The following is a 17,128-nucleotide window of genomic DNA, read 5'->3' as shown; positions in this document are numbered from 1 at the left end:
GAGACACACCCAGGGGTAGTAAGAATGAAGGCCCTTGCCAGGAGTTATGTGTGGTGGCCGGGAATCGACGGAGAGATAGAGGCCTGGGTCAAACACTGCCAGGCCTGCCAAGAATCCCGCCCAGATCCCCCAAGGGCCCCAGTCCAGTCCTGGGAGTCCGCCCGAGCACCATGGTCACGCCTGCATGTGGACTTCGCTGGCCCCTTTCAGGGGAAAACATTCTTCATAGTGGTGGACTCCTACACCAAATGGCTGGAAGTCGCACTGGTACCGTCCACTTCTACGTCCGCAGCCATCCGGGTACTACGCAGGCTGTTTGCAACCCACGGGCTCCCTGACACTCTCGTCTCAGACAACGGGACTGCATTTACGTCAGGAGAATTCCAAACCTTCACAGCGCAGAATGCCATCCGCCACATCTGTTCGGCGCCATTCCACCCTGCCACCAATGGCCAAGCAGAACGCATGGTGCGGACCACCAAGGACACCCTTCGCCGCATGACGCAAGGGGATTGGGAGTACCGCCTTGCCACATTCCTTCTAGCACAGCACAGCACCCCCAGCTCAACGACTGGCCGGAGCCCCGCTGAACTACTAATGGGTCGGCGCCTTGCAATCAGATTGGACCGCATTCACCCCGATAGAGCTCAGGATGAGGTAGTGGTGGGGGAAGGCAGGAACCCCCGGACCTTCGAGGCCCAGGACCCAGTGTACGCAAAGAATTTTGGGGCAGGCCCAGCATGGGTACCCGCCACAGTCACCAGGGTCACTGGCCCCGTGTCGTACGAGGTGCTAACAGATGGGGGGCAATGCTGGCGCCGCCACTGCGACCAGATAAGGCGACGATTCCCGGGAGAAAACCAGGAGGAGAAAAGGTCAGAGGAGTCCCAAGGGAACAGAGGGGCAGTGAGGCCCATAGAGCACGAGGGGCCAGCAGGAGAGGCAGAATCAGTAAATACAGAGAGGACCTGCGAGGCCGAAAGGACACTGGAACCAGAACCACGACTGAGCGAGCCGGTTGCGCCAGACCAAATAGCCCCATCACAGCCAGCATCCTTGGAACACGAGCCAGAACCTGAACCCCGGACCAGGGAACACCCCAGGCCGCAACGCACACGTAGGCCGCCAGCGTACCTCGGGGACTATGAATGCGACCTCCCGGGCAGGACTGGAACTTAGAGGGGAGGGGTGTTATGTACTGAGTTGAATAGGATCCAAACTGCAGCAGTCTGATTGGTCCTAGAACAATAGGATCCAAAAGGCAGCAGTCTGATTGGTCCTAGAACAATAGGATTCAGAATGCAGCAGTCTGATTGGTCCTAGAACAATGCAGCAGTATGATTGGTTGGCAGGAACTACCCAATCATGCTCCAGATAGAAGTGAATCCACAACCTGATTGGCTTACAGTAGAATTCCGGAATTAGCCAATCATGTGCAGCCCATTGTGTAAATAATGTATATAAAGCAGATACTTTGAGGGGACTTTCATTCATTCCTCCTCACCACTATGAGCTGAATAAAGAGCATGAAATCACTTCGCGACTCTGAGTATATTTCATTAGTAGAGATGACACCAGAGGTTGTAGCCTTCGCCTGCCACACCTCAGTACAGTGGACCCTCCGGATACGAATTAAATTTGCTCTGGGGGTCCGCCCGCAACCCGAAAAGTCCATTGGCAGAGGTGCTGCTTCTGCGCACACACGTGGCATGATTGAGAGCTTCTGCACACGCGTGTGGCACACAGAGCACTTCTGCACATGCACATGTGGCGAAACCCTGAAGTATACACTTTTGGGTTTGCCACGTTTGTAACCCGAAAGTTACGTATCTAGAACGGTATGTAACTAGAGGGTCCACTGTAAGGGTATCCTGTTAAAGGGATCCAGGGGTGTGGATTCTGTCCGATCCATGGATGTGGGCTAGGGCCATGTCACAACCCCAATGGGAACCCGGGGGGGGGGCTATTTGATGTAAGTCATAGGGGTCCCCCTACTGGTGGTTTACCCTTAGATGGACTCCTTGCAGACGGGCAGGAGTCAAGAAAAAGCCTTGCTTCACCCAATGCCTAAGCCAAACCACTCACATCTGTATCCAATAAAGCTGTGGCCTATTTGAACCCATAAACCAAAACAATCATGTCTGTGTAATTATTGTCCTTGGGGGAACTATGGGTCACGGGACATTGGCATGCAATCCAGGGAGGTCAGGTGGTAGGGCATTGGCAGGCTTTGGGCTTTCAAATTTCAGCAGCACCCTGTGCAATGCCTAAATTCAGCACCTGCCCCCCACCTCTTGCCTTCTGTAGTTGTTCTTCATTGTTGCAGCGTCCCCTGCAGCCCCCTCTTGGCTCAGCACCCAGTGTGGGCAAACTGGCCCTGCTCCCCTAAATGCACCTCTGGCATTCGGTAGGAAGAAGTGGGGGCAGGTGAAGTCTGCAAAAAAACAGCATGGGACTGTTGGAAAGAGAGCTTTTAAACTTGCACGCAACTGTAGCTGTGTGCACCTGTTCCCAGGAGGGAACCCCAAACACACAGTCAAATGGAGCAAGTATCAGTTTTGCTAGTGCATTCCCCACAGGAAAGATGCCCACTAAACAGCATTTAGAAGAATTATACTCTCTGCTTGCCAGCTGGTAAGGGGAGGGTTCAATCCTGCTGGCTGCATGGATTCACAAGTGTGCCCTCAGTGGGGAAGCTGCTTAAATAAATTCATGGTGTGCTTTAAACCCCAACCATTTGAGCAGCGATCTGTGCCCACCCCCCCAGTATATAGACACCCGCCTCCTCTCTACAAAAGAAATCATTTAGTCAAATGAAACATGAGAAAAGGAAAACAACAACAACAACACAGGAATGCTTGGCAACTGAAAATTTCTTCTTTTACAGATAACTAGCTGCACCATGCAGTGCACTGAATCTGACCGTATGGAACGGCACAGCATTCCCCACAGGGGAAGATTCATTCATTTATTATACTTCTACGCCACTTTTCACTCACAGGAGTCACAAAGCAGCTCACATACAATAAACAGAGCAGGACATCACAATTGCAGCATAAATGATAATATAATTAACAAATTGTTAATAAACCAACCACTTTCTATAAAACACTACTAACAGAAGAACTTTAAAAACAGATTAAACAGCACAGCCACAGGAAGTCAAATCATAAAATTCGCAAAGCATCACGGCACTCATAATACACAAAACAATATTAACATTGACAAACTAACAGCCAAAAATAAACTGAGCACAGCTGAATTCAAACATGCTCTCTCCCCTTCCCCCATGACTCATAGTCAAGTGTCTATGGTTGGAGTTGTGTGATGTGGACATCTCGTATTTCCTGCCAGGGTGCTCTGGTTGGCAATGCTCAAAGTGTGTTTGAGTGTAAGGGACTGGAGACGCCCAACCTAAAGCAATGTATTATTATTGCTGGGGAAGAAAGCAAGGAAGACCCATTTTGCATGCCCTTTTGAACCATCTTCCCTGTGGTCTCACATCTATACCTCCTCTTGGAAAGGGGCTCCCCAACCCGTGCAGGAGCTTGTTGCAAAGGCTGAAAATTCTCCCAATTCTTTCCCAGTTCTTTGAAGAAGATCATAACATTATGGTCCTCCCCAGTGTCCTGTATGTGAGTGTGATGGTATTTCACACCAGACTCCAGATGCACCTGCAACTCCAAGTTGTACTGAAGTCCTGCAAACATAATGTGCTCTATTTTTCAAAGTTATTTTTGGTCACTCAACCACACACGCTGCAATAGATCATTGGCTCCAGTACTGTCAGAACTTTGTGTGGAAAGGGACTGTTCATAGCCTCTGAAAGGTACTTGGAAGAAGCATGGTGGAGGCTTGCCCTATCCCTCGCTAGTGGGAGAACCTCAGCCTACTGAGATTCTTGCTTGTAACCGCTTTATTGTGGTCCTGTTCAGCATGCTTCCTCTCCACAGCTGTGAACGTAGCGCCTGTACTCCTAGCTCTGCGTGCGAGAAACAGCAGCGCCAACATGCTAAGAAAGAGCCCAGTGGGGAATGTGTTTTTGAAGCAGCACCCAGCATGAATGCACTCACTGCTCACCAGCTGGCAAGCAGAGTTTGATTCTGCTGGCTGCAGGGGTCTGCTTTGTCTGTATGAACGTGCTGGCAAAGCAGGACCCACCAGCAGGATCAAATGCTCCTGTTCTTTGCCATGTGGTTGATGGCAGGAACATCCTCTCCCCTTCGCCCTCCAATCGTATGTTCAATTAGAGTTTAAATCTGTATTGGTGAAGCCCATCTGTAGCGATAGAGTCAAACGCTGCACAATCTGGGTCATGTATTCCGTGTCCATGCTCCCTGCTGCTGCATTGACAAGCATGGGAGCATGAATGTAACCAAATAGGGCTACAGGCTAAGGAAGAACTACCCATTTATATGTGTGCTTTTTCATCCAAAAATGTCACTTTATTAGATCAGGACAACTACCTGCATTTGAATGGGTAAACATGGAGGTGTGTGAGATTTTCATTGAAAATAATGTCTTTAGGGAGTAGGGCAGAATTTTGAAATGATAGCATTGGAAAAATTCCCAAGAGAAGTCTATGTTCCTCTGCATCTTAGGAAACGAAACAAAAAACACCCAGATTTGTGTCTGAAATATGACCTGAGATATTAGCCCATGCTTAACGCCAGCAAAAATGGCAATCATTTATTTAGCGATAAAGATGTGGCTGTTTTCTGGTAAAATAAAAATAAAAATCAAGCCGTATTTCTCATAGATTATTCCTTTTATCTTTTCTAATGGGGAAAATGCATTTTTATTCAAGCATGAGAAAAAATATAGTGTTGGTTTTGCTTTTTATGCTTCAAGCAAACTGGCCATTTCCACCGTGAAAGACTAGTGATTTACAAAAGGTGACAAGTTATAAAATGAGTTTGCCTGGAATTTATGAATTGCTGGGTCTATTCCTGATAACAATCGGAGATGGACTCTGTTTTAATAACTTCATGGAGTCAACTGTTCATGTGTCTGCATATTCAGTGACATGGGGGGGGGGTTCCAAATGTTTCCTAGGCTGTAGAATAGCCTTGCCGTCCATCAAATCATTCTGATAACAGAAGAAGGTTTAAGACCAGATTAACAAAACACTACAGGCAAGCCATATCTTTCCAAACTATGATCTTTGAGTGTTTTACTACATGGTCATCATCAAGGCCTTGTATGTGATATGATTACATGTCTCTGCACATAGCTTGCTGTTGTTGTCAATTTACATATACTGTATATAAATAGCTATGGTATAAATCAGGGGTAGGGAAACCCAGGCCCAAAGAGCTCTCACATCCCCCCCCCCACTTGCCTTGTTCCATGCCCTCCTTCTGTACTATTTTCTGGCTGGAATGGGTTGTACCCAATGTTAGTTTTACTCAGAGTAAACCCATTGAAATTGATGAACAAGACTAAATTGCCTCCATTGATTTCAAAGGATCTGCTTTGAGCAGAACTTAGTTGGGTACAATCCAAGGTGCCTTTGAATTGTGTTAAGATGACTTTCATCTGCCTGGAGTGTGTGTAAGCCTCGGATATTTGCAAGCCTGCACCTACTCTACAATTAAGAGTCATATTCAGTGTGATGTCACTTTTGTGTCTGGCCCACCTGACATGTGGCCTCCACAAGCTTGTCCATGGGAAGATACATCTGTTGTCACGGCACTGTCAGGTAAGGAATGTCTAGAGTGAAGAATTAAATCTTTATTGTCAAAACCCAACTTGCAAGTTAGGAAAAGGCATGTCCCTCAGTCCTGTGTCTCTCTCTTTTTCTTTTTTTTCTTTTTTTTTTTGAAGTTTTATTCGAGTTCAGAATTTTTACATACATTATATTATCTACTTCCAATTTTAAATTTCCTGTGCAATTTTTTCCTTTCCCTCCCTCCCCCCCCCCATATCCATTGGAAAGGTTCAAGCTATTATCCTCAGCCACGGGCATAGTGTCTTTAGTTTCCACCCAATGTCTTTTGTTCCAGTAGTTTTTATCCATTGAAGATAGGGGTTCCATCTGTTCCTTATCGTGGTGGACTTTCCATGTTGTTTCCTGTGACAGGACTGCGACAATGTCCAACTGAATAAGTTCAAACAAATAACTATTCCATACCTCAACTGTCCATTTTTCTCTATCTTTCCAACCTAAAGCTATCTGCCTTTCCCGCTAATATCAAAGCTTTGAAGGTAAACTGGTCACCTTTCTCTATAGCCGCAGTCCTATGTCTCTTAGCTACTCCTGGGTATGTGGCCACTGAGGCAATTGCAGCAAGAGAGAGGTGCCGCCCCGATCTCAACTCATGTATCTCCCCCACCTGAGCAGCATGCAAGCAGGTAAAGACTATGCCTGCATGTAACCTGCTTGTTCTCCTCCCTCTTCAATCCTTGCCTGGTTCTGGGAAACAGTGGAGCAGGAGAGGAGGTGTGGAAGCAGCCTCCTCAACACCAGCCTGACCTACCTTCCCCTCTTGCTGCTCCTGTTCATCACTCTCCAATTCTGCAGCTTCTCTTGCCTCTCGTCTCATGGCTGTTGCGAGCTCCCCCAGACCGCTGATCCCTTCTTCCCTGTCAGTCTTCACCCCACCATCTCCCAGTGCCAGTATCCAGTATCAGAATCCAGCCACCACTCCTCAGTGTCCAGACAGTCCCTGACATCTGTCAGGCTGGAAAAGGTACCCTATCCCTGACATATATCTTGCCCTTGCCCTTCGCTTGCTTGACTACAGGCCGTCCATTTTCCCCAATGTTTTGTGGTTGAGCCCAGAAGGTATAATTTGGAGCTGGGAGCTGGTTAACCTTCACCCTTGTGCTGTGCACTGCTCAGTCTAGCCAAAAATAATACAGCCAGAGATCAGAATAGTACTCTCCAGGGGTGGCATATCCTGTTTTGTCACCTGAGGCAAAGTGGGAAGTGCCACTTTGCCCTGCCACTGTGCCCACCTCTGCTTCATCCGCGGAGTCTACACTGCTTTCTGTGCCCAGCTCTTCTTGCTTGATAAATCTTGTTGCTTCTTCAGCATCGAGCTGTTCCTCCCTTCTTCACCCTCTGACCTGTGCTTGGTGTCCCCCCACCATTTCCTGAGTTTTGAGCCTTCCTCTTCTGAGGCATTCCTTGGCGGTTGCTGCCACCCACTACTCCTCATCATCCAGCCAGTTCCTGACAACAATTGTAGATTCAATGGGCAAATAGTCTGATGTGGTATGAATTCTGGGCTCCTGAATTTGCTCATTTAAATTTAAATGACCTTTCTGTGGCCAAATCCATCAACATTGTCATGGGGCAGGATTCAGCTTCTTCTGCTGAGAGCAGCAGCCTGAAGGAGCACCTACTGCTGATCAGTCTTCTTGCTCCTGATGAGAACCACCTGGTTCCAGCTTTCTTCAGCAGGGTTTCCAGTCTCAGTTGTTGGAAACAACATTTGTCGTTCCTGACCAGACCTTGCTGCTTTTTGCTTCTTGTGACCTTGGACCCTCGGATCATCTGAATACGTGAACTAAGATACTCCTGAGCTTTGGACTGGACTGAACCTTGCATACAGCCTCTGCCTCCAGGCTGGTTGGCTGGCCTCTACCAGTGTGGTGTAGTGGTTAAGAGCGGTGGACTCGTAATCTGGTGAACCGGGTTCGATTCCCTGCTCCTCCACATGCAGCTGCTGGGTGACCTTGGGCTAGTCACACTTCTCTGAAGTCTCTCAGCCACACTCATCTCACAGAGTGTTTGTTGTGGGGGAGGAAGGGAAAGGAGAATGTTAGCCACTTTGAGACTCCTTAGGGTAGTGATAAAGCAGGATATCAAATCCAAACTACTACTACTACTACTACTACTACTCTTCTTCTTCTTCTTCTTCTTCTTCTTCTTCTTCTTCTTCTTCTTCTTCCACCACTGAGCACTGCTGTCGCTGAGCAGCACAGGACTATGTCAAACATCAGCACACCAGAACCTAATATCTTATCACAGTAATCTCCACCGCCACTAGTTTCTGCATAACATTTCCACGTGCAGCTATTCACTTGATCACTTCAAAAAGTGGGTTTTTAACTTTAAATTGTTGACTCCAGTCAGTTTTGTGCTCTTTTGGAATATAAACTGAAATGAGCAATGCCTTCTGCTGCTGAAAACAGGCAACCCCTTAAGTAACAAATATTTCAGTACCTAGGATAGCTCATTCCATCTAAAGTTAATTCGTGCTTGTCAGACAAAACATAGGGAAACTGGCAAGCTGCCTTTTGTTCCAGCTTAGAGCCTGTTTAGCAGATGGCTAAAGAGGTAGGCAGCCAAAACTGTATCCTAGCATCATCTATGTGAGGGCCAAAATTCCCACCCAGAAGGTCTGAGGTTGTTAGTAAGGCCAGCCTTGAGATGGGGCTCCACAGCCTCTCCTTAGATGATCTGCTATGAAGCTTTCCCTTACATGAAGGGTGAATGCTTCTAAAATGAGTGCAGTGACAAAAGTAAATGTTTTGTTTCAAAATTTACCAATTCAGTGCCCCAAGGAACAGCTACAAGAATTGCATGAATGGATCTGGATCTGGAACAGGAAAAGGGCAAAAATAGCAGAAAAGTTAAAGTTAGAGGTGTTGGAATTAGGAGGGACTACAGATCCCCAATACTATTATGAAGTTGTCATATTAAGAACACCATTTCAGGCAAGTAAAAGATATGGGGGGAGGGGATCAATCTAAAAACATGTTATGCAATGGTGCAAAATGGAATCCAATATATGTTATTTTGAGGCATTTAGAGTCCATGTTAACATGGTGGGTGTGGGTGTGGGAGAGAAAGAGAGATAAAGAGAAAGAGAGAGATTTAGTACCGCCCTTACTGTTCTGGATCTGTCTTGTCTATCATTGACCATTACTTTAATTTATTCAACAACTTCTTTGGTGGAAACAAGCTACAACCGTTTGTCTACTGTCCGTCATCTGTGATACCTTCTATAAACTGTTGGTTTTCTTTTTCTGACCCAAAGCTAGATAGATAGATATATGATAGACAGACAGACAGATAGATAGATTTTTACAAATAATTTCCAAAAATCATATAACATACTTTCTTATCTTATACAATGTTTTGGACTTCCATCAACTGCATCTGAAGATTTTTCAATCTTTATCACTTAATCTACATTTCTTAATTTCTCTATTACTTTTAATTATCCTTAACTAATAACTCTCTTCATAATCTTCTCTGCAATGCTTCACATAATCCTTATTACAGAACTTCTTGGAGTCCTACTCGCGTAATCTGTTTATTACAATTGCTTTTCAAATAGTTCAAATATTTACTCCAGTCCTCTGAGAATCTCTGGTCCTGCAGGTTTTGGATTCTTCCTGTCATCTAATTCTGCGTAGTCCATTAATTTCATCTGCCATTCTTTTTTCATTGGTAGTTCTTCTCGTTTCCATTTCTGTGCCAGTAATATTCTTGCTACCGTTATTGCATATAAAAACAGTTTACCATTCTGTTTGTTAATATCCTCCCCTACAATGCCAAGTAAAAATGTTTCTTTTTAAAAAATAAATGTATATTTCAACATCTTTTTCATCTCATTATATATCATTTCCCAGAAGCTTTTCACTTTCTTACATTTCCACCACATGTGATAAAAATATCCTTCTTTTTCTTTACATTTCCAACATTTGTTACTTGTTTTATACATTTTAGCTAATTTCACTGGTGCAATATACCATCTATACATCATTTTTATCACATTTTCTTTCAAGGCATTGCATGCTGTAAATTTTAATCCTTCCTTCCATAGTTTTTCCCACTCTTTTAACTGTATATTATACCCAAAATCTTTGGCCCAGTGTATCATAACTGACTTTACCTCTTCGTCTTTCAAATGCCATTCCAGCAGCAATTTATACATTTTAGACAATATTTTACAATCATTATTCAATACTTCTATTTCAAATTTTGATTTATATTATCAAATCCATTTTCCTTTAGATCTTGTTTAAACATTTCATTGATTTGGCGATAGTGCAGCCAATCATTTACAAATTCTTTAACTTCTTCATAAGGTTTCATTTTCCATTTATTTCCTTCCTCTTGTATTAATTCTTCATATGTAACCCAATTTTTACTCATATTTGTCTTTTTCACACTCATTGCTTCTAAGGGAGACAACCACCATGGTGTTTTACGCTCTAATAGGTTTTTATACCTATCCCATATTTCAAATAGAGATCTTCTGAATATATGGTTACCAAATCCTTTATGGACTTTTGTTTTGTTATACCATAAATATGTGTTTTCTCACCAAAAGCTTAACTGGACCAGAAATATCTGCAAGTGCTGTTCTTATGCAGTAAGTCATGAAATTAATATGTTTTGGGGAGAATGCCTATTCTGTATTTGCATGGATTATACTGAAGGTGGTGCAGCGATTTTGGAAATATGGGAAGTTGCTATATGCTTTGTCCAGCCAGACCAATACTACTTACTCCAGCTTGCAGTGGTGTCAGGCAGAAGACCACCTCCTACCTATTATACAGGTGGGGAATTGGGTCTGGCTGGACCAATTTTGACAAGTGCGTGGGACGACCCATCTGCCAGTCTCCCTCCAAAGCCCACTTTAAGATGCCAGGAGAATCAACTTCAACAGAAGAATCAGAAATACACTCTAAGTATATAATAACCCTTCTAGAGTTGTTATCCTGGCATATTGGAAGTTTGGAGTTTTGTTGGGTTTTAAAAAGAAAAATATAGGGTGACTGAGAGATTGATTTTTATCAGAAGTGCAATTCAAGTGATAGGAACTGGGGGGGGGGGAGATGAGAGTGTCAGTTGTGGGTAGAAATACATCATATGGATGCCAGGTCTACACACTGAGAAACAATGGAAGGGTAAACCCAGAATGCAAGTTTCTGAGAGGTCAGGTCTTCCCATCATTCAACCATCAGGTATACCAGAAACAGTAGAGCCGTTTTCTGATTCTAACTATTGTTTGTATTCTCTTTGTCTCACCCCTGAAAATATTCCTGCAGACTCACATGCCCACTGTGATGCCCAAAACCACTATTGCTATTTGCATTGGCAAGGAAGCGTCTATTTGTGCCCCCTTACTTTATTGAGGGTTATTATTTCTAGCAGTGAATATATAATTTTCATTCTGGGAATTGTAATCCATAGATGTTAATTGCATCCCTAGCGTGTATCGCACCACTCTGAACTTTCCGAGAAAACAATCCGCCACCTGAGAAGCTTTGGAAAGTTTGTATCTAAATAAGAGAACAACAACAGAATTATTCCAGCTATGAGGCTCAAAGTGCACCAGAGACTAGTTCAGGTTTGCATCCAACATCATGCAGGTCAGCTGCAGGCAGATTCCACCGCCCCTCCATTTTTCCTCCTCTTGCATATTGTAAAGAATCCTGTTATTTCACACTCTCACCCACCTTGAGCCCCAGTAATTATTTGAATTTTGAATATGTCTATAGATTTACATGAGTTTTTTATAGTCATGGCTTGCAGCCAGAGGACGCATATGCAGCTTTCATCATCTGTCAGATGAAAATGGAAGCATTCGAAAAATTAATCCATGATGACGAGAATAAGCACCTATAGTCATGGAGTGGCTAAGCAACATTTGAGTGACCAGGAACCATAACTACTGTAACTTTGGTGCAGAAATTATTGTACGTCGCAGGGAGGGAAAACAGGGATGAATGTACTCCATCTGAGCAGCTTGGATATTTACCTAAATGTCAGAAATGAATATTTTGGACACGAGAAGCACTTCATCCAGTAGTTCAAAGGACTTAGGCCTTGCTGCAACCTTGTGATGAAATCTGAGTCACTGCCACCTGCCTCCTCAATCTGTGTCACCAGAATGGGCAGGGATAGGAATGGACCAGATCCTGTCATTAAGGCCTCTGGCTTCCCAGGTTCCAGTGCAGTGTGCTCAAGAATGTTGGTGTCAGGGGCTGGACTGAGGAAGAATGGTGGGAACCACCCCCCTTCACCTTCCTGAGAAGAGAAGGACAGTATAGATTTAGAACAGTGGTTCGCAGAAGGTCAGAGGCTGCAGAGGGGAGAAGCTGGGAAATATTGGGGGAGCAGCAGGAAAAAGAAGCACCAAGGGAGAGACAGCCAACAGACTCAGTGTCTCTTGAAAGCATTTCTGACCCTGCTTCCAGAACCAGGCATGCCTTGAAAGTAGTAGAACAGAAAGCTCAGAGGCAGAAAGCACAAATCAGCCGGCACAGGGGTGACGTAGAATAGGAGGGACTGAGGGGGTGGGACTTTACTTGGAGCAACGCTATTATCTAAGAGAGACCGCATTCCTTCGTCTCTCTCTGTGAATATTGAATAAACTACTTGGTAAGAACTCTTCTTGTTTTCCTGCTTCTTGGCTGCCACCGTGGGAGGGATCAGATTCCCTGAAGCCTTGACAGTTGGGGATTATGGGAGATGTAGATCAACAAATACTGTGCAGGTGTCATAGGAGCCTCCGTTGGATTGCATCCAACAAAGTTTTACTCAGAGTAGACTCACTGAAGTTAATCATGTTCATTAATTTTAATGGGTCTACCTTGAGTCAGAAGAGCATTGGGTACAATGCTTTGACTTCAGGTGGAGGACCGATGGACATGGTTTGGTTTGATTTCAGAAAGCAGTCTCTCAGAAGAAGAAGAGTTTGGATTTGATATCCCGCCTTTCACTCCCCTTCAGGAGTCTCAAAGCGGCTAACATTCTCCTTTCCCTTCCTCCCCCACAACACACACTCTGTGAAGTGAGTGGGGCTGAGAGACTTCAAAGAAGTGTGACTGGCCCGAGGTCACCCAGCAGCTGCATGTGGAGGAGCGGAGACGCGAACCCGGTTCCCCAGATTACTAATCTACCGCTCTTAACCACTACACCACACTGGCTCTCAAATGAGGACCCTGGCCGGGCCAAATTAGACCCATGGGCTGGAGGTTCCACATTACAATCATAGAAACACAGCAAACTGCCTTACATTGAGTCAGAACATGGGCCCATCTTTCTCAGTTTTTTCTACACTGAACTGACTGGCAATGGCTCTCCAGGGTTTCAGGCAGGAGTCTCTACCTGGAAATGTTGGGGATCGGACCTAGGGACTTCATGCAAAGCAGATGGTTTATCATTGAGCTATGGCCCTTCCCTCAATCAATCAATTTCCTTTATTCGACCGATAGAAATAAAACATTACACAATAATTATAAACTATAACATCATAGGGGTACATAAATAAGGTAGGGCCACAGTACTAGACCTCTCACAGATAACCCACATCAAAGCAATCAGTTATACGTTTCTGACACTTGAGTGCCAGGAAAAGGAATTTAGCCACTGACAAAGTTGTTTTCCCAGAAGACTTATTTAGCAGATATGCTGTCTGTTTTCCTCTTTGTCGGGAACTGAGCTGGGGTAAGTGTGGAGTTATAAGGTACTGTCTTAAATCGTTGTAAATGGGACAGCTCAGTAAAATGTGCTCTGTGGATTCTACCTCACCCAATGCACAGTGGCATAATCTCTGGTCATATGGGACTCCTCCATATCTTTCCTTCAGAACCGCCGAGTCAAGAACATTCAGCCTAGCCGCAGTAAATAATCTGCGGTATTCCACGTAGTGGATATCCGCCAGGTAGCGAGCTGGAGCAGCCCAATACAACTGCTCCCCCAGAAACAACCCAGGTTTCACACGGGCTATGTCCTCCTGCCTGGCAATATCCCTTAATCTTTGAGCGATCACCGCCTTTGCGTGGCTATACATCATGGACTCTATATAAAGGGAGGACAACCCGCACTTCTGCACTTCCTCCACTATCTCCCCTTCCCATGGAGATTTAAAGTTATCCCTCAGAATTAAGGGGGCCAAACCCACCAGTCTGAAACAGAGCTTGAGCCATAGCCATAACTTCGCTTTCAGGGCCACATACCTAAAGGCTTGACAACCGGTTTCCAATCTCATGATCGCGCCTGCCACGGAGGGGGGGATCCTGAGTATGGCCCTGAGGAATTGGGTTTGGATAGATTCCAATTTTTCAAAGTCCCTACGTGAGCCCAAGGCAATGCCCACCAGCAGAGGAGGGAGGACTTTCATTTTAAAGAGTTGCAAGGCAACTTTGACAGTTTGTGCCTGTTTCTTAGAGTACAAGGTTCTAATCACCAAGGCTGCTTTGGATGCATTTGAGGCTATGTACTCTCTGTGCGCCAAGAAGGACCTATTTGATCTTACAACCTGACCCAGGTATTTGAAGCAACTGACCTGCTCTAAGGGGATACCATTAATTGACCATAAATTAGGTTTCAGTCGAGCAGCAAAGACCATTATTTTGGTCTTGGCATAATTTAGTTGGAGCTCGTGTTGGGTCTCATATTCATGAAGAGCTCGAAGCATCCTCCTTAATCCAATGGGGGAGGTAGCTAATAGGGCGGCATCGTCCGCATACAGTAGGACATTCAAGGCTCGTCCTGCCAGTTTTGGTGGATGGAAATCAGCATTTGCCATATGCACCACTAGCGAATTAATATAGAAATTAAACAAAGCAGGGCCCTTCCCTAAATCTGCCCACTGCTGATTTAAGCCAATAGTCCCTATTTTCTTGGCCAACCTCATTATTTTTGGTAAGGCAATTTGTCAATGACATTTTGAGCAACTGCAATGGCTCTTCCTGCAATTGTACTACTTCTTGGTGTTGGTCTGCCTGAGTCAGCCCATCCAAAACACAAACAGTTCCAACAACTAGTAATGACCTTTGAATCTCTTGTGACGTGACAGCGCTGCTGTTTATTTCCACATCCTAGATAATACCCAACGAATCCATAGTGTCTGCTTCAGTTTAACCTGTAGACTTTGGAATCAATATGTATCTGTGTATTTTAGATTGTCTCATCTGTTCATGAAGCAGGATAAAGACTGACCAGATGCTAAAACCGTATGACCACCACATGGTTGGGGTAAGACCTAAAACAAACCCTGGCAACCATATGGTGCAGATGGCTATAAGAAAAACATCTTTGCAGTTTCTAATATAGTGACATTTGATTCCCTCTATCTGGTTTTGAGTTTTCTGGAAGTCAAACTATTCAATCCTGCCTCCAACAATAATGTTTTCTAAGAACTCTTGCCAGGCTCGTTAAAAGAGAGCCGTGTCACCCTTATTTTTCGATACTTATTTGGCTTCTCATATTAAGTTAATCATTTTTTTTGGGGGGGGGGAGGCAGGATTTTGGCATGCCCCAAATCAAATATAAATAAGGACATCACAAAGAGGGTAAGGGAGGGAGGGAAGCCTGGCCAGATCTGTTTGCAATGATATGAACTTTGTACAAAAGAAGACGCATTAAAATCACCCAGAACTTGACTTCATTTTTTCCCCTCCTGCCTAATAAACAGCTTTATTATTTTTGAAAACCTACGAAACAGCTAGGAGAGGCAGCTGGTGCAAAATAGTTAGGCATGCCCTTTTTATAGAGAACTGGTGCCATGCTTTGGCACACATTTCTCTTGGCTGCACATGAATAGCTTGCCGTATAGGGCCAATTACAGCCTGGAATGACATGGCATAAAGACCTGATGCAATCTGCCATCTTAGCATCTTGTATGAGGCATGTAAAGCACAATCACTCCTGAGGAGCATCCGGTTAAGAATGCATAGACTGTAATGTGTCGGGTGGTATGTGTGCAAAAGAAGGACCTGTGATGGGGTGTTAAGCCTGAAAATGTTTTATTTGGGATCCCCAACCCCACACCCCTTCGTTTGATGCAGAGCCTGCTCCCAGAGCTATTTGACTTGCTGCCTCATTAGGATTTTGCCACTCTCTTCATGCTGCTAAAGGAATGGGGGATATTCCACTAAGCTGCAAATATTGCTCATAAATCCAAAAATCCTTTGTTATGCTCAAGCCGAAGATTCTCAAACTGGGAAGCAAATGGTGCGGTACTGACAACTCACAGCTGCACTGTCCCTTTTTATCATATGGCAAATAACAAGCAATCGTTAAGCATAAACCTCTGAGCATCTCACAATTTGTCATATCATTTATACAGAATGTGATGGTTAGGATAGTCAGTCAGCAGCAGAGGATGACATTGTGTGGCTGGACTGCTCTACTGCTCTCCCTCTGGTTGTGTTGCTGCTGGGCGACTCCCAAGACATAAAAACATAATAAAACATCAAACATTAATAGTAGCAATCTGATCCAATATAGAAGTCACAATAACTTTAGAATAAACAACTTATAGCCAACAAAGCAATGTTCGACAATCCATCAAAATCTAATAATAAACAGTAAAATTGAACATCAGCAAATAATAATTAAACAGTTCAACCACAACAAATAATTACCAATCTATAATCAGTAAAAATAGCAGCAAATCACAATTCATAAAATACCACAAAACATACAAACCCATGTAAAAGGGTCAGATTGAGAAACAAAGAAGCACAACTTATAAAACTATTTTTTAAAAATACCCCTAAACTCCTTTCTTCTCAGCTGCTGCTGCTGTTCTCAAAGTCATAGAAAGGCTAGGTGGGGCAAGGCAGGTGGAAACACCATTGCCTGATGAGGAACAGAAAGTCTCTCTCCCATTATTATTAGTAGTAGTATTATTAATTTTCTATGCTGCCCATCTGTCTGAGTTGCCCCAGCCAGATCGTAAAAACACAATGCGACATCACACACAAAAAAACTTGTGTACAGGACAGGTGAGACAGGAGTGAGGTCAGCATGGTGTAAACACATTAGGTTGTCAATCTGAATCTCCTGCTGGCGTGTTTTCACTATGTGGACCTTGCTGCCTCTTCACCTTGCCCCTCTCTCCATCCAAGCACACAGCAGGAACACAACCAGAGGTAGGTGATTGACAAAGCAGCCTTGAGTCTCTGTCAGGGGAAAAGGTGGGGTATGAATAAATATACAACAACAACACACTGCTCACTGCTGCTAACCAGCCAGATTCCTTCTGGTCTGATCAATAAAACTGTGTTCTGTCATTTGTCCTGATTATTATTGGAAACTGAAAAGCCAGTAAGCTCCAGTTTCTGCCTTGGCTCCATCCCTGACATGATCTTTTCTGGTTCTGAACCTCCTGGCCATATCTGGAAACTTAGTATAAAAAAATGGAATCAT

The sequence above is a fragment of the Podarcis raffonei genome, chromosome 7 (genome assembly GCF_027172205.1).
Source record: "Podarcis raffonei isolate rPodRaf1 chromosome 7, rPodRaf1.pri, whole genome shotgun sequence".
NCBI lineage: Eukaryota > Metazoa > Chordata > Lepidosauria > Squamata > Lacertidae > Podarcis > Podarcis raffonei.
The sequence above is the reverse complement of the archived record's forward strand: the minus strand, read 5'-3'. Positions refer to the sequence as shown.